Here is a 23,391-nt window from a genome sequence, read left to right on the forward strand (position 1 = left end):
TGTTAGTGTCATAATGTTGCATAATACTGGATTGGATCTAAAATAGTTGGGACAAGATACTCAGCGCAATCTTGAACGATAAATGCACAAACACTCCTACCCATGCACACGTCATCATGACCTCAATGGGAGCAGCGCGTGCTCGTGCGACTAGGTTGTGATAGTCATACAGTTTAGTAAAGGTTTTTTACATTTACTTCATTTAGCAGACGCTCTTATCCAGAGCAACTTACAGGAGCAATTAGTGTTAAGTGCCTTGCTCAAGGGAAATATTTTTCACCTAGTCGGCTCAGGGATTCAAACCAGCAACCTTTTGGTTACTGGCCGAACGCTCTAACTGCCGACCCAGATCCATGTGTTATTTTGTTGTATGAATCTATGTATCAAAATGTTACATTAACGTGATTGTCATTTATTTTACATTTTAGTCATTAACCAGATGCTCTTATCCAGAGCGACTTACAGGAGCAATTAGTGTTAAGTGCCATGCTCAAGGGAAAGATTTTTCACCTAGTCGGTTCAGGGATTCGAACCTGCGCCGTTTCGGTTACTGGCCCAACGCTCTTAACCACTAGGCTGTCCTTTATTAAAATGTATTTTATGTGATTATTGGGTTTTATGCTCTGACAATGGAGGAGGCGGTGACAGTCAGGCAATATAACTTGTTTGTGTCATGTCATTGGTGCAGGTTATCTGGGATACTGTATCTTCTAATATTCTATTTATGAATACACAAAAATGAATGATTGAATCAGGAAGGGTGGGACAGTGGTCTATTTTGGTGACATCAGCTTTGGATTCTGTGGCAACCGCCCCGCAAACAAACACACACACACATACCTATTGTGGCTCTTTTAGACTGTGGTAGGTTTGAGTTTCCAGTAATCATTAAACTAATCCAGTAATAATTTACAGTAAAACTGGTTGTAAAGTTACTGTATTAGCTAACACAGGCAACTGGAAATAAAGGTCATGTCCCTGCCAGTAAATTGTGAAATACTACTTATCATATGAGACAAAGGCGTGGCCATAAGGACCTCATTTGTAGCCTATAACAGTGATTTCATAGCATCATATGTTTCTTTGTAAATGGTGTAGTAGGACTGGGTGTAGCTTTTTGCTACAAGTTTCACTATGTCCCACTAAGTTCACTATGTCCCACTAAGTTCACTATGTCCCACTAAGTTCACTATGTCCCACTAAGTTCACATTTCCCACTAAGTTCACTATGTCCCACTAAGTTCACATGTCCCACTAAGTTCACTATGTCCCACTAAGTTCACATTTCCCACTAAGTTCACTATGTCCCACTAAGTTCACATTTCCCACTAAGTTCCAAACAGCTTCCTTTGAGTTAGGTTTCCTTTACAGTGTACCTGTGTAGAGTTATTGTGCAACTTCACACTGATAACAGGAGACAGACAGTAAGTTTCCCACGTGACCTAAAAAGGCGCCCCCCTTATCAATCTCATCAGAAACATTCAAGATTGGCAAGGGTGGCAGGCATTTACGATATGGCATCAAACCATTATAATTCAGCTGTATCAATTTAATATGGGTCTGCATCCCAAATCGCTACATGGTTCACTACTTTTGACCAGAGCCCTATGGGTACTGATCAAAAGCAGTGCAGTGGAAACAGGGTGCCATTTGGGACATAGCCTTAATGAGAATGTATGACTCAACAAAAATCTATCCGTATTACTTGTTTGAATGTTGAACTTTATAATGTTTTGAGATGCTGTTGTGTATCAAGCTAGCCGACTCTCTGAAACCAAATGAGCCAAAGTCTCACAATGGAAAAAGGTCAAAGGTAAGCAGGAAGGCTAAGGTGCCCCTAGAATAGAATAGGAATAGACTAAATATATTAGCCCTGTTTTTCCTTTCTATTGATTACCTTTTGAAAAGGAAAATACAGAATCAAAATGTAACACTTGAGCAATGTTTAGTACAATGTACATAACCTAATGTATGCCCCTCTAACAGCTATTGCATGCAGTAATCATGTGCCTATGAACCAGAGTTATACTGTTAGCACTGAGGTGGTGTGCCCTAGTAGGATGTCCATGGTGTGCAGCTCACCCTGCACTAACATACATGAGCCTGTCTACTTCTGCTAAGCTTCCCAGTAAAGCAATGAAAACAATCAAGCATCCCAGAAAAGTGCTAAAAATAGCCCACGTTAACATATGTAGCCTAAGAAACAAGGTTCATTAAGTCAATAACTTGCTAGTAACAGATGACATTCATATTCTGACTATCTCTGAAACTCACTTAGATAATAGCTTTGACAATACAGTGGTAGCAATACATGGTTATAACATCTATAGAAAATACAGAAATGCCAATGGTGGAGGTGTTGCCGTTTTATATTCAGAAACATATTCCTGTAAAGCTTAGAGAGGATCTCATGTTAAATGCTTTTGAAGTAATATGGCTACAGGTTCATCTGCCTCACCTAAAGCCCATTCTGGTGGGAAGCTGCTGTAGACCACCAAGTGCTAGCAGTCATTATCTAGATAATATGTATGAAATGCTTGATAATGTATGTGATATCAACAGAGAGGTATATTTTCTGGGTGTCCTAAATGATGACTGGCTTTCATCAAGCTGTCCACTCAAAAAAAATCTTCAAACTGTAATCAGTGCCTGCAACCTGGTTGAGGTTATCAGTCAACCTACCAGGGTAGTTACAAACCACACAGGAATGAAATCATCAACATGTATTGATCACATCTTTACTAATGCTGCAGAAATGTCCATTAAAGCAGTATCCAAATCCATCGGATGTAGTGATCACAATATAGTAGCCATATCTAGGAAAACCAAAGTTCCAAAGGCTGGGCCTAATTTAGTGTATAAGAGGTCATACAATAAGTTTTGTTGTGATTCCTATGTTGTTGATGTAAATAATGGTTTGTAATGAGGAGCAACCAGATGCTGCGCTTGATACATTTATGAAATTGCTTATTCTAGTTACTAATAAGCATGCACCCATTAAAGAAAATGACTGTAAAAATGGTTAAATCCTCTTGGATTGATGAGGAATTGAGAGGGATGAGGCGAAAGGTATGGCAAATAAGTCTGGCAGCACAACCGATTGGCAAACGTACTGCAAATTGAGAAATCATGTGACTAAACTGAATAAAAATAGGAAACTATACTATGAAACTAATATATATAATATAAAGAATGATACTAAAAAGCTTTGGAGCACCTTAATTGACATTTTTGGAAAAAAGGCAAAGTCATCATTAATTGATTCAGATGCTCATTCCTCACAAAACCCACTGATATTGCCAACTACTTTCATTATTTCTTAATTGGCAAAATTAGCAAACTTAGGCATGACATGCCAACAACAAACGGTGACACTACACATTCAACTATATCTGACCAAATTCTGAAAGACAAGCATTGTAATTTTGAATTCCGTAAATTTTGTGTGGAAGAGGTGGAAAAAAATATTGATGTCTATCAGCGATGACAAGCCACCGGGGTCTGACAACTTGGATAGAAAATTACTGAGGATAATAGCGGCCGATATTGCCACTCCTATTTGCCATATCTTCAATTTAAGCCTACTAGAAAGTGTGTGCCCTCAGGCCTGTAGGGAAGCAAAAGTCATTCCGTAAATTTAGTAAACTTTTGAAAAAATTGTGTTGGACCAGATACAATGCTATTTTACAGTAAACAAATTGACAACAGACTTTCAGCACACTTATAGGGAAGGACATTCAACAAGCACTTACACAAATGACTGATGATTGGCTGAGAGAAATTGATAATAAAAAGATTTTGGAGGCTGTATTGTTAGACATTAGTGCGGCTTTTTACATTATCGATCATAGTCTGCTGCTGGAAAAACATATGTGTTATGGCTTTACAGCGACTGCTATATTGTGGATAAAGAGTTACCTGTCAAACAGAACAAAGAGGGTGTTCTTTAATGGAAGCCTCTCCAACATAATCCAGGTAGAATCAGGAATTCCCCTGGGCAGCTGTCTAGGCCCTTTACTTTTTTTAATCTTTACTAACGACATGCCACTGGCTTTGAGTAAGGCTAGTGTGTCTATGTATGCGGATGACTCAACACTATACACGTCAGCTACTACAGCGACTGAAATGATTGCAACACTTAACAAAGATATGCAGTTCGTTTCAGAATGGGTGGTAAGGAATAAGTTAGTCCTAAATATTTAAAAAACTAAAAGCATTGTATTTGGGACAAATCATTTACTAAACCCTAAACCTCAACTAAATCTTGTAATAAATAATGTGGAAATGTAGCAAGTTGAGGTGACTAAACTACTTGGAGTAACCCTGGATTTCTAAACCGTCATCGTCAAAACATGTTGATACAACAGTAGCTAAAATGGGGAGAAGTCTGTCCATAATAAGGCACTGCTCTGCCTTCTTAACAACGTTATCAACAAGGCGGGTCCTACAGGCTTTAGTTTTGTCGCACCTGGACTACTGTTCGGTCGTGTGGTCAGGTGCCACAAAGAGGGACTTAGGAAAATTACAATTGGCTCAGAACAGGGCAGCACGGCTGGCCCTTAAATGTACACGGGGAGCCAACATTAATAATATGCATGTCAATCTCTCATGGCTCAAAGTGGAGGAGAGATTGACTTCATCACTACTTGTTTTTGTAAGAAGTGTTGACAAGCTGAATGCACGGCGCTGTCTGTTTTAAACTATTAGCACACAGCTCGGACACCCATGCATACCCCACAAGACATGCCACCAGAGGTCTCTTCACAATCCCCAAGTCCAGAACAGACTATGGGAGGCGCACAGTACTACATAGAGCCATGACTACATGGAACTCTATTGTCACGCTCTGGCTCCGGGACTTTGTATTTTGAGCCAGGGTGTGTTCGTTTTGGTTGTGTTTTGTTTGGTTGGTTTGTCATTGGTTGTGTTTGGTCAAATGACTCCCAATCGGAGGTAACGAGTGTCAGCTGTCGGCTCGTTATCTCTGATTGGGAGCCATATTTAAACTGTGTGTTTTCACCTTGTGTTTGTGGGTTTTTGTTCTATGTTCAGTCGTTGTCACTGAGGACTTCATGATCGTGTTTTGTTTTGTATTCTCGTGTATTTCATTAAAGTCAATATGTTCGCTACCAACGCTGCGCTTTGGTCCTACTTCATAGACGGTCGTGACAGAAAAACCCACCACAACGAGACCAAGCAGCGTTTCCAGGAGTTGGATGACGAGTGGTGGAGACAGAAGAGCGAAGGTTGGGAGAGGACTATAGAGGCCTGGTCCACGGGGAGGAGAGAACCCCAGAAAATTTTTAGGGGGGGGCTCACGACATCGGGGCAGCAGGAGGCCGCTATGGAGCGGTCCAGCGGGGTCGCAGAGGAGGCCGCCAGGTTACGGGGGCCACTGGTAGAAGAGGGGATGGAAGGCGTAGAGGCACGGCGAGAGGTACTGGCGGGTGTTGCCAGTCCGGTCCGGCCCGTTCCAGATCCCGGTGTAGAGCCAGTGGTGTGTGTCCCCAGTACGGTCCGGTCTATTCCTGCTCCCGCTCCAAACCTACGGTGTGCGTCGACAGCCCAGCCCGGCCCGTTCCTGCGCTCCGCACCGAGTCTGTGGTGCGCATCCGCCAGCCCAGCCCGGCCTGTTCCTGCTCCTCGCACTAAGCCTACGGTGTGCGTCGCCAGCCCAGCCCGGCCTGTTCCTGTTCCACGCGCAAAGCCTACGGTGTGCGTCGCCAGCCCAGCCCGGCCTGTTCCTGTTCCACGCGCAAAGCCTCGCGGTGTGCGTCGCCAGGCCGACCGGCCTGTTCCTGCCACTCGCACCAAACCTACGGTGCGAGTCGTCAGCCTGGTTCAGTCCGTTCCTGCTACTGCGCACCAAACCAGGGATGCGAGTCGTCAGCCTGGTCCAGCCCGTTCTGCTACTCGCACCAAGCCAAGGGTGCGAGTCAGTCAGCCGGGTTCAGCTCGTCCCTGCTACTCGCACCAAGCCAAGGGTGCGAGCCGTCAGCCTGATCCAGCCCATTCCTGCTACTCGCACCAAGCCAGGGATGCGAGTGCGTCAGCTTGGTGAGGCCCGTTCCGGCTCACGCATCAAGCCTAGGGTGCGTATCGTCAGCCAGGTCGGTCCGTTCCTGCCTCACGCGCCAAGCCAGGGGTGCGCGTCGTCAGTCCAGATCCTACCAGCTGGGTCAGATCGGACCGGGGCGCTACGGGGGATTGAAGAAGGGTGGGGGTCAAGCCCGGAACCGAGCCGCCTCCGAGGAGTAATGCCCACCCAGCCCTCCCCTGTTTTGGGGGTTTTGAGGGCGCGGTCGCAGTCCGCGCATTTAGGGGGGGGTACTGTCACGCTCTGGCTCCGGGACTTTGTATTTTGAGCCAGGGTGTGTTCGTTTTGGTTGTGTTTTGTTTGGTTGGTTTGTCATTGGTTGTGTTTGGTCAAATGACTCCCAATCGGAGGTAACGAGTGTCAGCTGTCGGCTCGTTATCTCTGATTGGGAGCCATATTTAAACTGTGTGTTTTCACCTTGTGTTTGTGGGTTTTTGTTCTATGTTCAGTCGTTGTCACTGAGGACTTCATGATCGTGTTTTGTTTTGTATTCTCGTGTATTTCATTAAAGTCAATATGTTCGCTACCAACGCTGCGCTTTGGTCCTACTTCATAGACGGTCGTGACATCTATTCCACATCAGGTAACTGATGCAAGCAGTGGAATCAGATTTTTTTTTTTTTTTAAGATTACAAAATAATCTTATGGAACAGGGGGACTGTGAAGAGGTACAGACACACACATACGCACACACACTAGCACACGCACTCTACACACATGTACATTGTAATATTGTTGTATGGTGGTACAGTGGGGAAAAAAAGTATTTAGTCAGCCACCAATTGTGCAAGTTCTCCTACTTAAAAAGATGAGAGAGGCCTGTAATTTTCATCATAGGTACACGTCAACTATGACAGACAAATTGAGAATTTTTTTTCCCAGAAAATCACATTGTAGGATTTTTTATGAATTTATTTGCAAATTATGGTGGAAAATAAGTATTTGGTCACCTACAAACAAGCAAGATTTCTGGCTCTCACAGACCTGTAACTTCTTATTTAAGAGGCTCCTCTGTCCTCCACTCGTTACCTGTATTAATGGCACCTGTTTGAACTTGTTATCAGTATAAAAGACACCTGTCCACAACCTCAAACAGTCACACTCCAAACTCCACTATGGCCAAGACCAAAGAGCTGTCAAAGGACACCAGAAACAAAATTGTAGACCTGCACCAGGCTGGGAAGACTGAATCTGCAATAGGTAAGCAGCTTGGTTTGAAGAAATCAACTGTGGGAGCAATTATTAGGAAATGGAAGACATACAACCACTGATAATCTCCGTCGATCTGGGGCTCCACGCAAGATCTCACCCCGTGGGGTCAAAATGATCACAAGAACGGTGAGCAGAAATCCCAGAACCACACGTGGGGACCTAGTGAATGACCTGCAGAGAGCTGGGACTAAAGTAACAAAGCCTACCATCAGTAACACACTACGCCGCCAGGGACTCAAATCCTGCAGTGCCAGACGTGTCCCCCTGCTTAAGCCAGTACATGTCCAGGCCCATCTGAAGTTTGCTAGAGTGCATTTGGATGATCCAGAAGAGGATTGGGAGAATGTCATATGGTCAGATGAAACCAAAATAGAACTTTTTGGTAAAAACTCAATTCGTCGTGTTTGGAGGACAAAGAATGCAGAGTTGCATCCAAAGAACACCATACCTACTGTGAAGCATGGGGGTGGAAACATCCTGCTTTGGGGCTGTTTTTCTGCAAAGAGACCAGGACGACTGATCCGTGTAAAGGAAAGAATGAATGGGGCCATGTATCGTGAGATTTTGAGTGAAAACCTCCTTCCATCAGCAAGGGCATTGAAGATGAAACGTGGCTTGGTCTTTCAGCATGACAATGATCCCAAACACACTGCCCGGGCAACGAAGGAGTGAATTCATAAGAAGCATTTCAAGGTCCTGGAGTGGCCTAGCCAGTCTCAAGATCTCAACCCCATAGAAAATCTTTGGAGGGAGTTGAAAGTCCGTGTTGCCCAGCGACAGCCCCAAAACATCACTGCTCTAGAGGAGATCTGCATGGAGGAATGGGCCAAAATACCAGCAACAGTGTGTGAAAACCTTGTGAAGACTTACAGAAAACGTTTGACCTGTGTCATTGCCAACAAAGGGTATATAACAAAGTATTGAGAAACTTTTGTTATTGACCAAATACTTATTTTCCACCATAATTTGCAAATAAATTCATTAAAAATCCTACAATGTGATTTTCTGGATTTTTTTCCCTCATTTTGTCTGTCATAGTTGACGTGTACCTATGATGAAAATTACAGGCCTCTCTCATCTTTTTAAGTGGGAGAACTTGCACAATTGGTGGCTGACTAAATACTTTTTTTCCCCACTGTATTATACATTTTGTATTGTAGATATGAGGTGGTGTAATAATGTTATATGATGTACTGTTTTATCTTTTGTTTTATATGTAATGTAAGTGCCTTAATGTGTTTAGACCCCAGGAAGAGTAGCTACTGCCTTGGCCTAACCCTAACCCTTGGCAGCTAATGGGGATTCCTAATAAATACAAATGCAAATACTTATTTCGGTCTTGGCGATAATAATGGATTGGACATGCAGTACAGTGTGTATTCCACCAAGTTACTCAAAGTGATGTAAGAGGCGCGGCTGATAGATCCAGCTCCTCCACCACCAATGCACCAGGGTGTGATTGATTAAAGGGACATCAATGGCATATCCATAACCCTAAGTCCCTAACCCCAAACCCTTACCACTATAAATCCAACATGGGTTTGCTGACCAGTTGTGCCTCTAGATTTTCCCTTCACTTTTGTGATGTAACGAACGGCAGCCATTTTGTGCCAGAAAGCTCTTCACGCTACACTTCACTTTATTGCCTTCATCTAACATTTATCACACCTGTATGTCAAGGCTTCGCTCAGATCATTCAAGACAGTATAATAGGTTTATCCTTTTACTATCTGTTTCTCTGACACTAAAACTGAAGGAGACATTTTTTGGTTTAGACCTGGGAACTCATTTATAAAATGTTCTTAGTTTGTATGCTACATAAAAAAAAAAAAATTATATGAGAACATTTGGTTTATATAATGTCTACACACATTAGTAAAGTAGTGTTGGACACAAATAAACATACCATTTCATGCTTTTACTATCTTTTTCTTAGACAGTGTAAAACTGAAGAAGACGTGTACCAGGGTGTACCATTTTAACCAGGGTTCCACCTAGGCTTTTATAACTTCTCCATCATATCTGATGGACAGCCAAGTACATTGATTTTAATCGCAAAGTTCTATTGGGGTAGTGTGTGTGTGTGTGTTTCTCAGGTGTCTATGTTCATGTACAAATTAACATTTAAATGTTTGTCTAACCCTTGGACCCATTGAGGTGTGTGTGTGTGTGTGTGTGTGTGTGTGTGTGTGTGTGTGTGTGCGCGTGCGTTTCTCAGGCGTCTATCCATCCATGTAAAAATTAACCTTTTAAAGTTTCCATTGTCAACTGCATTTCTATTTTATCTCTGTACAGAAGGAATGAGATGACGTGTTAAGGAATGGGAAGGAGAGGGTGGGTCAGAGATGGTGAGTCTCAGTTGTAGCTGAGAGGGACGGAGGGAGGGAGGGTCTCTGTCTTTACTAGAGAGGGCGATGGTGTAGGGCCTTATACTTATCTAAAGTTTGGCCAATCTGTCATCCCAATAAACAGTTACAAAGGACAGGACCATTTTAAATATGTATTTGTATCTTGCCAAATCACAACCTATGACTTTATGACGGCAGTAAACCAACTCAGTCATCCATAACCATTAAATCATATGAGGGCTGAAGAAAGAGATATTCCAAAGGGCATTTCCTTTTCTCTCTGTAAGTGGCCATAACATTTTTATGACAGTGTAACGGGGCCTATCCCTAATGGCACCCTATTCCCAATATAGTGCACTACTTTTGACCCTGGGGCCCATAGGGCTCTAGTCAAAAGTAGTGCACTATATAGGGAATAGGGTGCCATTGGGACGCACTGCTCTGTATGTGACAACATAGCATTGTTTATGATTGTCCCCACACCCTTAGTGATTTTTTAAAACCTGTATAACGCTTGAAAGTCTGTTGGCTTTACATTCATGTTTCTGTGTTCATATTTTATCTTGTAACTATCTGTTGATTTGTAATCCTATATTCTCAGTGATGAAGACTGAATCTGATTTTCATGGCTCAGCAAAACAACAGTTAAGAAGAAGAAGAGAGAGATTGTTTTCAAGATTGCTTTGAAAAACAGACTCTAAACCCAAAATTACTGCATTATCTTTGAAAGCTGTTTGTCCATGTTCTGACTGATTCCTTCCACATTTATGCCAAAATTGGGTCCCGTGTGTTAGGATAGACATTAGATAAACTGTTCACTATTTCATTTTGCTGTGTTTTATTACAGCTTTTCTCAACAGCTATTCCCTTCTGTCACTTGTTGGACATAGGTTGAAATGAATTAGATTCAATACAAATATCTCTCTTCTAACATGTCCCTCCACCCACTCACTCACTCACTCACTCACTCACTCACTCACTCACCTACTCTCTCTCTCTCTCTCTCTCTCTCTCTCTCTCTCTCTCTCTCTCTCTCTCTCTCTCTCTCTCTCTCTCTCTCTCTCTCTCTCTCTCTCTCTCTCTCTCTCTCTCTCTCTCTCTCACTTTACCCCCCTTTCTACCGCTCACCCGCTTTTCGCATACCCACCCGTCCACCCATCCATCTCTGTATTCAATTCGAAGGGGCTTTATTGGCATGGGAAACAGATGTTTACATTGCCAAAGCAAGTGAAATAAACAAGAAACAAAAGTGAGAAGTAACAAAACAACATCAACAAAAACTAATACAAAATGAACAGTAAACATTGCACTCACAAAGGTTTCAAAAAGATAAAGACGTTTCAAGTATTATATTAACAGCTATGTTCAGTGTTTTTAACAATGTGCAAACAGTTGTAGTACACTCTTAGAAAAAAAGGTGCTATCGAGAACCTTAAAGGGTTCTTCAGCTGTCCCCATAGGAGAACCCTTTGAAGAACCCTTTTTGGGTTCCACGTAGAACCTTTCCAACAGATGGTTCTACATGGAACCAAAGAGGGTTCTACCTGGAACCAAAAATGGTTCTCCTATGGGGACAGCCAAATAAACCTTTTGGAACCCTTTTTTCTAGGAGTGTATGAATAATGGGGTAAGATAAACAGATAAATATTGGTGGTATTTACAATGTTGTTTGTGCTCCACTTGTTGCCCTTTTCTCATGGCAACGTGCCAAAAATCTTGCTTCTGTGATTGCACATTGTGGTATTTTGAATAACAGATTTTTTTTATCAATGTTTGATTTGTTTTTAAATTCTTTGTGGGTCTTTGGGGAATATGTATCTCTAACGTGGTCATTCATTTGGCAGGAGGTTAGGAAGTGAAGCTCAGTTTCCACCTCATTTTGTGGACAGTGTGCACATAGCCTGTCTTCTCTCGAGAGCCAGGTCTGCCTATGGCGACCTCTCTCAATAGCAAGGCTATGCTCACTGAGTCTGTACATAGTCAAGGAATGTCTTAATTTTGGGCCAGTCACCGTGGTCAGGTATTCTGCCAATGTGTACTCTCTGTTTAGAGCCAAATAGCATTCCAAAAAGCTTCATTTTTTTGTTGATTCTTTCCAGTGTGTCAAGTAATTTTCTTTTTGCTTTCTCATAATTTGGTTGGGTCTAATTGTGTTGTTGTTGTTGTTCTGGGGCTCTGTGGGGTCTGTTTGTGTTTGTGAACAGAGCCCCAGAACCAGCTGGCTGAGGCAATCCCTCTCTCTCTAATTATGGGATGGAAGTGAATGAACAAGGGAGCAATGCTGCCCCCTATGGAGTAGTTTGTTAAAGGATGTGTGAGTGCGTGTGTACTTCTCTTATAAACATTATCTCTATTTTATGGTTTCTCACTCTCCCACTCTGTGATAAGAGTCATATTGTGACACTCGACTTGGGTATTTGTGATTCCTCCATAGCAACCTCAATAGCTAATGTTTCCGAAACAAGTTTTTTTTAAACACGGTCACTCCTTTCTTATAAACCGTTGACATAAGATAGTAAAAAGATAGCTTCCGTGTGTGTGTGTGTGTGTGTGTGTGTGTGTTGTGTTTGTGTAATGAATTAGAAATGAGGCCACCTCTGACACCACCTACCTCTCGTTAATATTTTAGCTTTCCAGCATGCTGCTTCAGTATCACCTGTCACTCCACTCCATGCCCATATCCATGCCCATATCCATGCCCATATCCATGCCAACATCCATGCCCATATCCATGCCCTATATTCAGCCACAGATGTTCACTGCTCGCATGGCTTGTAGTGATAGCTTGGAGTGATAGCTTGGAGTGATAGAAAACAGGTAGAAACAGGAAAGCTTTCCCAGTTTCCCTAGTGGCTATGAATAGATGCTAAAAATGTCTGCTAGAGTCAATTGAAAGGCAGGAATGTGATGTGAAATCTATTTTTGTACAGTATCTATTTATGTATGATTCTATCTATATACAGTACCAAGTCAAAGGTTTGGACACACCTACTCATTCAAGGGTTTTTCTTTATTTTCACTATTTTCTACATTGTAGAACAACAGTGAAGACATTAAAACTATGAAATAACACATATGGAATCATATCGTAACCAAAAAAGTGTTAAACAAATCAAAATATATTTTATATTTTAGATTCTTCAAAGTAGCCACCTTTGCCTTGATGACAGCTTTGCACACTCTTGGCATTCTCTCAACCAGCTTCATGAGGAATGCTTTTCCAACAGTCTTGAAGGAGGTCCCACGTATGCTGAGCACTTGTTGGCTGCTTTTCCTTCATTCTGCGGTCCAACTCATCCCAAACCATCTCAATTAGGTTGAGGTCGGGGGATTGTGGAGGCCAGGCCATCTGATGCAGCACTCCATCAATCTCCTTCTTGGTCAAATAGTCCTTACACAGCCTGGAGGTGGGTTGGGTCATTGTCTTGTTGAAAAACAAATGATAGTCCTACTAAGTGCAAACCAGATGGGATGGCATATCGCTGCAGAATGCTGTGGTAGCTATGCTGGTTAAGTGTGCCTTGAATTCTAAATAAATCACAGACAGTGTCACCAACAAAGCACCCCCACACCATCACACCTCCTCCTCCATGCTTCACGGTGGGAACCACACATGCGGAGATCATCCGTTCACCTACTCTGCGTTTCACAAAGACAGACCAAAGGACAGATTTCCACCGGTCTAATGTCCATTGCTCGTGTTTCTTGGCCCAAGCAAGTGTCTTCTGGTTTTGTTGCAGCAATTCGACCATGAAGGCCTGATTCACGTAGTTTCCTCTGAACAGTTGATGTTGAGATGCGTCTGTTGCTTGAACTCTGTGAAGCATTTATTTGGGCTGCAATCTGAGGTGCAGTTAACTCTAATGAACTTATCCTCTGCAGCAGAGGTAACTCTGGGTCTTCCTTTCCTGTGGTGGTCCTCATGGGAGCCAGTTTCATCATAGCGCTTGATGGTGTTTGCGACTGCACTTGAAGAAACTTTCAGAGTTTTGCATTGACTGACCTTCATGTCTTAAAGTAATGAATGACTGTCATTTCTCTTTGATTATTTGAGCTGTTCTTGCGATAATATGGACTTGGTCTTTTACCAAATAGGGTTATCTTCTGTAAACCACTCCTACCTTGTCACAACACAACTGATTGGCTCAAATGCATTAAGAAGGAAAGAAATTCCACAAATTAACTTTTAACAAGGCACACCTGTTAATTGAAATGCATTCCAGGTGACTACCTCATGAAGCTGGTTGAGAGAATGCCAAGAGTGTGCAAAGCTGTCATCAAAGCAAAGGGTGGCTACTTTTTTTTTTTTTTTTTTTTTCTTTAGGGGGTAGATCAGCTTAATATTGCAGATAGATTGTAACTTCCATCAATGTAATTGTCTGCATCACTTCCAATCCCACATGTTTATATATATGTTTATATATATATATATATATATCATATATATATAATATATATATATATATATACATACTATATATATATATATACATACATATACATACATACACATATACATGCATACATACATACATACATACATACATACATACATACATACATACATACATACATACATACATACATACATACATATACATACATACACATACATATCCTTTAAAATATATACAGTGGGGGAAAAAAGTATTTAGTCAGCCACCAATTGTGCAAGTTCTCCCACTTAAAAAGATGAGAGAGGCCTGTAATTTTCATCATAGTTACACGTCAACTATGACAGACAAAATGAGAAAAAAAAATCCAGAAAATCACATTGTAGGATTTTTAATGAATTTATTTGCAAATTATGGTGGAAAATAAGTATTTGGTCAATAACAAAAGTTTCTCAATACTTTGTTATATACCCTTTGTTGGCAATGACACAGGTCAAACGTTTTCTGTAAGTCTTCACAAGGTTTTCACACACTGTTGCTGGTATTTTGGCCCATTCCTCCATGCAGATCTCCTCTAGAGCAGTGATGTTTTGGGGCTGTCGCTGGGCAACACAGACTTTAAACTCCCTCCAAAGATTTTCTATGGGGTTGAGATCTGGAGACTGGCTAGGCCACTCCAGGACCTTGAAATACTTCTTACGAAGCCACTCCTTCGTTGCCCGGGCGGTGTGTTTGGGATTATTGTCATGCTGAAAGACCCAGCCACGTTTCATCTTCAATGCCCTTGCTGATGGAAGGAGGTTTTCACTCAAAATCTCACGATACATGGCCCCATTCATTCTTTCCTTTACACGGATCAGTCGTCCTGGTCCCTTTGCAGAAAAACAGCCCCAAAGCAGGATGTTTCCACCCCCATGCTTCACAGTAGATATGGTGTTCATTGGATGCAACTCAGCATTCTTTGTCCTCCAAACACGACGAGTTCTATTTTGGTTTCATCTGACCATATGACATTCTCCCAATCCTCTTCTGGATCATCCAAATGCACTCTAGCAAACTTCAGACCGGCCTGGACATGTACTGGCTTAAGCATGGGGACACGTCTGGCACTGCAGGATTTGAGTCCCTGGCGGCGTAGTGTGTTACTGATGGTAGGCTTTGTTACTTTGGTCCCAGCTCTCTGCAGGTCATTCACTAGGTCCCCCCGTGTGGTTCTGGGATTTTTGCTCACCGTTCTTGTGATCATTTTGACCCCACGGGGTGAGATCTTGCGTGGAGCCCCAGATTGAGGGAGATTATCAGTGGTCTTGTATGTCTTCCATTTCCTAATAATTGCTCCCACAGTTGATTTCTTCAAACCAAGCTGCTTACCTATTGCAGATTCAGTCTTCCCAGCCTGGTGCAGGTCTACAATTTTGTTTCTGGTGTCCTTTGACAGCTCTTTGGTCTTGGCCATAGTGGAGTTTGGAGTGTGACTGTTTGAGGTTGTGGACAGGTGTCTTTTATACTGATAACAAGTTCAAACAGGTGCCATTAATACAGGTAAAGAGTGGAGGACAGAGGAGCCTCTTAAAGAAGAAGTTACAAGTCTGTGAGAGCCAGAAATCTTGCTTGTTTGTAGGTGACCAAATACTTATTTTCCACCATAATTTGCAAATAAATTCATTAAAAATCCTACAATGTGATTTTCTGGATTTTTTTTCCTCAATTTGTCTGTCATAGTTGACATGTACCTATGATGAAAATTACAGGCCTCTCTCATCTTTTTAAGTGGGAGAACTTGCACAATTGGTGGCTGACTAAATACTTTTTTCCCCCACTGTATATATATTACCCTTTATTACTTTCCAACCCCACCACCCTTTCCCTAATTGGAGTAAACTAGTGAACAACAATGCTTAGGCCTCTACTTCCAGCTTATACATACTATATACATTTTATGGACACAGTCAATTTTACAATAATTATATTTTGTTTGTTTTTTCTCCTGAACTTCCTCTACCCTCAACCTCTCCGATCATTTTCATGATGTCCATCCGGCTTGCTTCTATATGCCATATCGTTCTAACTGTGCTCTTTGACAAAAGCTCCCAACCTACAACCTATATACTTATTATGGACACAGTATGCTTACATTATTAGTTATCTTTTTATTAGTTGTTGTTAGTTGTTATTAGTCCCATCCTTGAACTCCATTCAACACCACCCATCTATCTCTTAACACCATCCATATAGGATTTCTATTTGCCATATATATTTCAACCGTACTGTGATGTTTTACAAAAGTTCTGAACCTTTCTATTCTCATTGTTTCTACAGATTGTACATTGAAAATAAACATTTTTGCTAAAAGTATTATTATATTATTGATCGATTGACTATGACTTTTCAGATCACCCAGTAATGCTATCTGCAAGGTTAGCTCCAGATAAATATTGCAATCCTTTAGCCATTCCTGGACCTGTGTCCAAAAACAAGCTACAAATGGACAGTACCAAAACAAATGATCTAATGATTCTGTCTCTTCGCAGCAAATTCTGCAGAGCTGGGAAAATTGTATCCCCCATATAAATAACATTCTATTGGTAGCAAGAATTTTATATAATAATTTAAACTGAAAGATTCTAAAGATTATAAGTATTATATCCGGTGGCTACTTTGAAGAATCTCAAATATAAAATATATATTGATTTGTTTAACACTTTTTTGGTTACTACGTGATTCCATATGTGTTATTTCATAGTGTTGATGCCTGCACTATTATTCTGTAATGTAGAAAATAGTAAAATTAAAGAAAAACCCTTGAATGAGTACGTGTGTCCAAACTTTTCACTGGTACTGTATATATCTATTTATCTGGCTCTATGTATCTGCCTACAGTGCAATCGGAAAGTATTCAGACATCTTTACTTTTTACACATCACAGCCTTATTCTAAAATGGATTAAACCGTCCCCCCCATCAATCTACACACAATAACCCATAATGACAAACCAAAAACAGGTTTTTAGACATTTCTAGAAATGTATTGAAAAAAAAAAACGGAAATATTACATTTACATACGTTTTCAAACCCTTTACTCAGTTCTTTGTTGAAGCACCTTTGGCAGCGATTACAGCCTTGAGTCTTCTTGGGTTTGACACTACAAGCTTGGCACACCTGTATTTGTGGAGTTTCTCCCATTCTTCTCTGCAGATCCTCTCAAGCTCTGTCAGGTTGGATGGGGAGGGTCGCTGCACAGCTATTTTCAGGTCTCTCCAGAGACGTTCGATCGGGTTCAAGTCCGGGCTCTGGATGGGCCACTCAAGGACATTCAGAGACTTGTCCCGAAGCCACTTCTGCATTGTCTTAGCTGTGTGCTTAGGGTTGTTGTCCTGTTGGAAGGTGAACCTTCATCCGAGTCTGAGGTCCTGAGTGTTCTGGAGCAGGTTTCCATCAAGGATCTCATTGTACTTTACTCCGTTCATCTTTCACTTGATCCTGACTAGTCTCCCAGTCCCTGCCGCTGACAAACATCACGTGACGTTTGGCATTCAGGCCAAAGAGTTCAATCTTGGTTTCATCAGACCAGAGAATCTTGTTTCTCATGGTCTGAGTCCTTTAGGTGCCTTTTGGCAAACTCCAAGAGGGCTGTCATGTGCCTTTTACTGAGGAGTGGCTTCTGTCTGGCCACTCTACCATAAAGGTATGATTGGTGGAGTGCTGCAGAGATGGTTCTCCTTCTGTAAGGTTCTCCCATCTCCATAGAGGAACTCTGGACAAGGCCCTGCTCCCCCGATTGCTCATTTTGGCCAGGCGGCCAGCTCTCTGAAGAGTCTTGGTGGTTCCAAACTTCTTCCATTTAAGAATGATGTAGGCCACTATATTCTTGGGGACTTTCAATGCTGCAGAAATGTTTTGGTACCCTTCCCCAGATCTGTTCCTCTACACAATCCTGTCTCGGAGCTCTACGGACAATTCCTTCGACCTCATGGCTTGGTTTTTGCTCTGACATGCACTGTCAACTGTGGGACTTTATATAGACAGGTGTGTGACTTTCCAAATAATTTCCAATCAATTGAATTTACCACAGGTGGACTCCAATCAAGTTGTAGAAACATCTCAAGGATGATCAATGGAAACAGGATGCACCTGAGCTCAATTTCGAGTAAAGGGTCTGAATACTTATCTAAATAAGTCTAAAAAAAAATCAATTTCAGAATAAGGCTGTACCTATTTATCTGTCTATTTCTCCTATCTATCTTTCTTGGATTCTTTCTGTCTATCTCTTTCTTTTCTCTCTCTCTCTTTTCCTCTCTCTCTCTCTCTCTCTCTCTCTCTCTCTCTCTCTCTCTCTCTCTCTCTCTCTCTCTCTCTCTCTATATTCTCTTTATATATCTAGCTATCTCTCTTTCTTTTCTCTCTCTTTTCCTCTCTCTTTTCCCTCTCTCTCTCTCTCTCTCTCTCTCTCTCTCTCTCTCTCTCTCTTTATATATCTAGCTATCTCTCTTTCTTTTCTCTCTCTCTCTTTTCTCTCTCTCTCTTTTCATCTCTCTTTTCCTCTCTCTCTCTCTCTCTCTCTTATATATATATATCTAGCTATCTCTCTTTCTCTCTCTCTTTTCCTCTCTCTTCTCTCTCTCTCTCTCTCTCTCTCTCTTTCCCCTCTCTCTCTCTCTCTCTCTCTCTCTCTCTCTCTCTCTCTCTCTCTCTCTCCTCTCTCTCTCTCTCTCTCTCTCTCTCTCTCTATATATATCTAGCTATCTCTCTTTCTTTTCTCTCTCTCTCTTTTCCTCTCTCTCTCTCTCTATATATATATATATATATATATATATATATATATATGGGGGCTAGCTATCTCTATTTATTCTCTTTACCACCATATGGACATTTTTATGATTCTATGTCACAAGATTCCCAGGACTACCATAACAAGACATCATCATCCTTCATTTGCAGTAGCTTTGTCAAGGATGGACTGAGGACAGAGGCAGGAGGGAGGACAAGTGGTGCTGGAGCAATAAGAGGGGGAGGAAGAGAGAGCTGGAACAGAGAGAGGAAGAAAGAGAGAGTGGCAAAGGAGAAGGGGAGGAGAGAGAGAGAGACAGAGAGACAGAGAAACAGGGAGACAGAGAGGTGGACAGGGCGAGCCAGCAGGAGCCAGGGAGAGAGAGGTAGACAGGGCGGGCCAGCCAGCAGGAGCCAGAGAAAGAGAGATTGATGTGTTCAGCCAATCAGCAGCGAAGCAGAAATTAGATAATAGCTCTGGATCAGCACACATGCCTTTAACCACCTCATTATAGAATAGCCTGAGAAAGCTCTATTTCTCTCTCCCTCCCTCTCTCTCTCCTCCATCCACCCCTCCCTCCCTCTTACCCTGAGAAAGTTATTTCTCTCTCTCTCTCTCTCTCTCTCTCTCTCCCTACCTCCCTCATCTCTCTCTGCACCCCCCCCCCCTTCTACCTCCATCCCTATCTCCCTCTCCCCAGACCACCACTCTTAGAGCCAGCTAAGGGCTGTAGATATATGGATCTCACGGTGCGGATGGAGCCGCAGCTGATTAGAGCGGAACCACTAAAGGCACAGCCAGGGTATTTTTCTCACTCTGGAAAAGAGAGAGTAGGGCAGAAATAGGGCCATCCTTATCCCCCCAACACCCTATACTAGGCGGTGTCAGAGGAAGGCCCAAAAATTGTCACAGACTCCAGTCACCCAAGTCATAGACTGTTCTCTCCTACCGCACGGCAAGCGGTACTGGAGCGCCAAGTCTAGGTCCAAAAGGCTCCTTAACAGCATCTATCCCCAAGCCATAAGACTAACTCCTCGCTGTTTATTATCTCTGCATAGTCACTTTACCCCTACCACGACTAACCACATTGACTCGGTACCGGTAACCCCTGTATATAGCCTCATTATTGTTATTTTTATAAGGTGTCGGTTGGCTGAGATGGTTCTAAGGTGACAGTTGGCTGAGATGGTTTCTAAGGTGGCAGTTGGCTGAGATGGTTTCTAAGGTGACAGTTGGCTAAGATGGTTTCTAAGGTGACAGTTGGCTGAGATGGTTCTAAGGTGACAGTTGGCTGAGATGGTTCTAAGGTGACAGTTGGCTGAGATGGTTCTAAGGTGACAGTTGGCTGAGATGGTTTCTAAGGTGACAGTTGGCTGAGGTGGTTTCTAAGGTGACAGTTGGCTGAGATGGTTTCTAAGGTGACAGTTGGCTGAGATGGTTTCTAAGGTGACAGTTGGCTGAGATGGTTCTAAGGTGACAGTTGGCTGAGATGGTTTCTAAGGTGACAGTTGGCTGAGATGGTTCTAAGGTGACAGTTGGCTGAGATGGTTTCTAAGGTGACAGTTGGCTGAGATGGTTTCTAAGGTGACAGTTGGCTGAGATGGTTCTAAGGTGACAGTTGGCTGAGATGGTTTCTAAGGTGGCAGTTCGCTGAGATGGTTCTAAGGTGACAGTTGGCTGAGATGGTTCTAAGGTGTCAGTTGGCTGAGATGGTTCTAAGGTGACAGTTGGCTGAGATGGTTTCTAAGGTGACAGTTGGCTGAGATGGTTCCGTCTCCAGCTCTACTAATCGCAGAGAATAATCATTCGATGGTCCATTTCATTGTCGATTTACCTTAGCTCATGTGTACTGTTACTGTATGTTGCCTATGGAGTCACAGGGACTGACAGAGGTACTATTTATGTGGAGTCTTGTATAAGAAAGTATTTGGGGAAGTTGTTGATGGTTTCTAAGGTCAATTTTCATGCTTTATTTTCTCAGCTCAGTTGTAGTGCTGTTGTATGTAGCCTTAGCCCAGGCTATGCAGCCAGTCTCAATGTGCAATGCTCTATTTGTCCTTCAGAATAATGTGAAGTGATACAGAACAGCCCCAATCGGTCAGACTGCCACACACACACACACACACACACACACACACACACACACACACACGCACACCTCCCTCTCTCTCTGCCCTCATCTTCTCCATCTATGTTTACTACTCCTCTCCAACCTCTCCCTCCCTCTTTTCACTGCTCTCTCTTCTTTTCCCACCTCTCTCTCTCCCTCACTCAGCCCTCCCTCTCTTTATCTCTGTTGCATTACATACAGTATACTTGTCACCAACCTGAATCTCTCTCCTCTCTCCTCCTCCCTTCCCTTCTCCTTCTTTTTCCTCCTCTCCTCCTCTCACTCACTCACTCACTCTCTTTCTCTCTCTCTCTCTATGACTCTCTCTCTCTCTCGCCTTCTCTCTCTCTCTCTCTCTCTCTCTCTCTCGCCTTCTCTCTCTCTCTCTCCTCTCTCTTTCCCTCAGTGGGTGTGTCTCTGTGTGTTTGTGTATTGGGTAATAGTTGTCATTGAGTTAGGCTGAATTAATAGCTGAGCTGAGGGAGAGGCTGTATAGTTCAGTCTCCAAGGAGACACATAATCCATGACAACTGCATTAGGAAAACCCAGGGAGCATTCACGGTCATCCACTTTGCACTGCCTTCCTCCTGCACGGCCTTTACATGTCTCTATCATGGCCAGCAGCCACATCAGACCTACAATTTCCCAACAGAACCTTTGAGACTCCAAATGTTCTGGAATTCAGATTGTGAAGGGGTTTTGAATGGCATAAATAGAGTAGAAGGATTCTGGTTCTGTGGATGGAACTGAAGAGAAGAGCCTTCACACTTAGACCAATGCTAATTTCAATGTTTTCATGTGACACGTTTTTCTCCTGGTCAGGTTACAACGTTGTCAGGTAAAACTCCTGTTCCTAGTAGCAGCAGCATATCTGCTCTATTAGAAATCCAGACGGTCAGTAATGTTTTATTACACAATTGATCCGACTGGGAATAAATCATCTCCACTGGTGCCGCCGCTGGCATTTATTTTTACTGCGTTCCAAATGGCACCCTATTCCCTATATGGTGCACCCTATTCTCTATGTGGTGCACCCTATTCCCTATGTGAGCCCTGGTCAAAAGAAGAGCACTACATAGAGTCTGCTGACTCTGTCGCATACTGATGATGTCATCCATTACCCAGTAGGAGCAGAGCAAAAACAGTGTGATAATATAAGAGAAAGAACAGAGTCAGTAAAATACAATTATTATCTTCAAATGTAGCCTTTTACAGTTTTTATGAATCGCATACAAGCATTTTCCGCAGTATTGTAAAAAATCCTAACAATTAGATGGTCCCCATTGCCTAGAACTCTCCATATATTGTGCATGGTTTGACATCGATTGTCGGAAACAGGGAACAAAATTGCGCATGTTACTCTTCTGATGAAAACAATGTGTTAATATTCTGTGAACAAAACACTTAACAGTGATTTTTGTATTCAGTGATGGCATATGTATTTAATGTTTTGCAAAAGATGGTCTAAGATGTGTACAGTGCATTCGTAAAGTATTCAGACTCCTTCACTTTTTCCACATTTTTTAAAACGTTACAGCCTTATTCTAAAATGGATTAAATAAATGTCAAATGGATTAAATCAATCAAACACAATACCCCATAATGACAAAGCAAAAAAAGGGTTTTAGACATTTTTGCAAATGTATTAAAAATATAAACAGGAAACCTTATTTACATAAGTATCGAGACCCTTTGCTATGAGACTCAAAATTGAGCTCAGGTGCATCCTGTTTCCATTGATCGTCCTTGAGATGTTTCTACAACTTGCTTGGAGTCCACCTGTGGTAAATTCAATTGATTGGACATGATTTGGAAAGGCACACACCTGTCTATTTAAGGTCCTACAGTTGACAGTGCATGTCAGAGCAAAAACCAAGACATGAGGTCGAAGAAATTGTCTGTAGAGCCCCAAGACAGGATTGTGTCGAGGCACAGATCTGGGGAAGGGTACCAAAACATTTCTGCAGCATTGGAGGTCCCCAAGAACACAGTGGCCTCCATAACTCTTAATTGGAAGAAGTTTGGAACCACCAAGAGAAGGGCCTTGGTCAGAGAGGTGACCAAGAACCCGACGGTCACTCTGACAGAGATCCAGAGTTCCTCTTCGAGAAGGACAACCATCTCTACAACACTCCACCAATCAGGCCTTTATGGTAGAGTGGCCAGACGGAAGCCACTCCTCAGTAAAAGGCACATGACAGCCCACTTGGAGTTTGCCAAAAGGCACCTAAAGGACTCTCAGACCATGAGAAACAAGATTCTCTGGTCTGATGAAACCAAGATTGAACTCTTTGGACTGAATGCCAAGCGTCACGTCTGGAGGAAACCTGGCACCATCCCTATGGTGAAGCATGGTGGTGGCAGCATCATGCTGTGGGGATGTTTTCCAGCGGCAGGGACTTGGAGACTAGTCAGGATTGAGGGAAAGATTAACGGAGTAAAGTACAGAGAGATCCTTGATG

The sequence above is a fragment of the Coregonus clupeaformis genome, chromosome 39, assembly GCF_020615455.1.
Source record: "Coregonus clupeaformis isolate EN_2021a chromosome 39, ASM2061545v1, whole genome shotgun sequence".
Taxonomy (NCBI): Eukaryota; Metazoa; Chordata; class Actinopteri; order Salmoniformes; family Salmonidae; genus Coregonus; species Coregonus clupeaformis.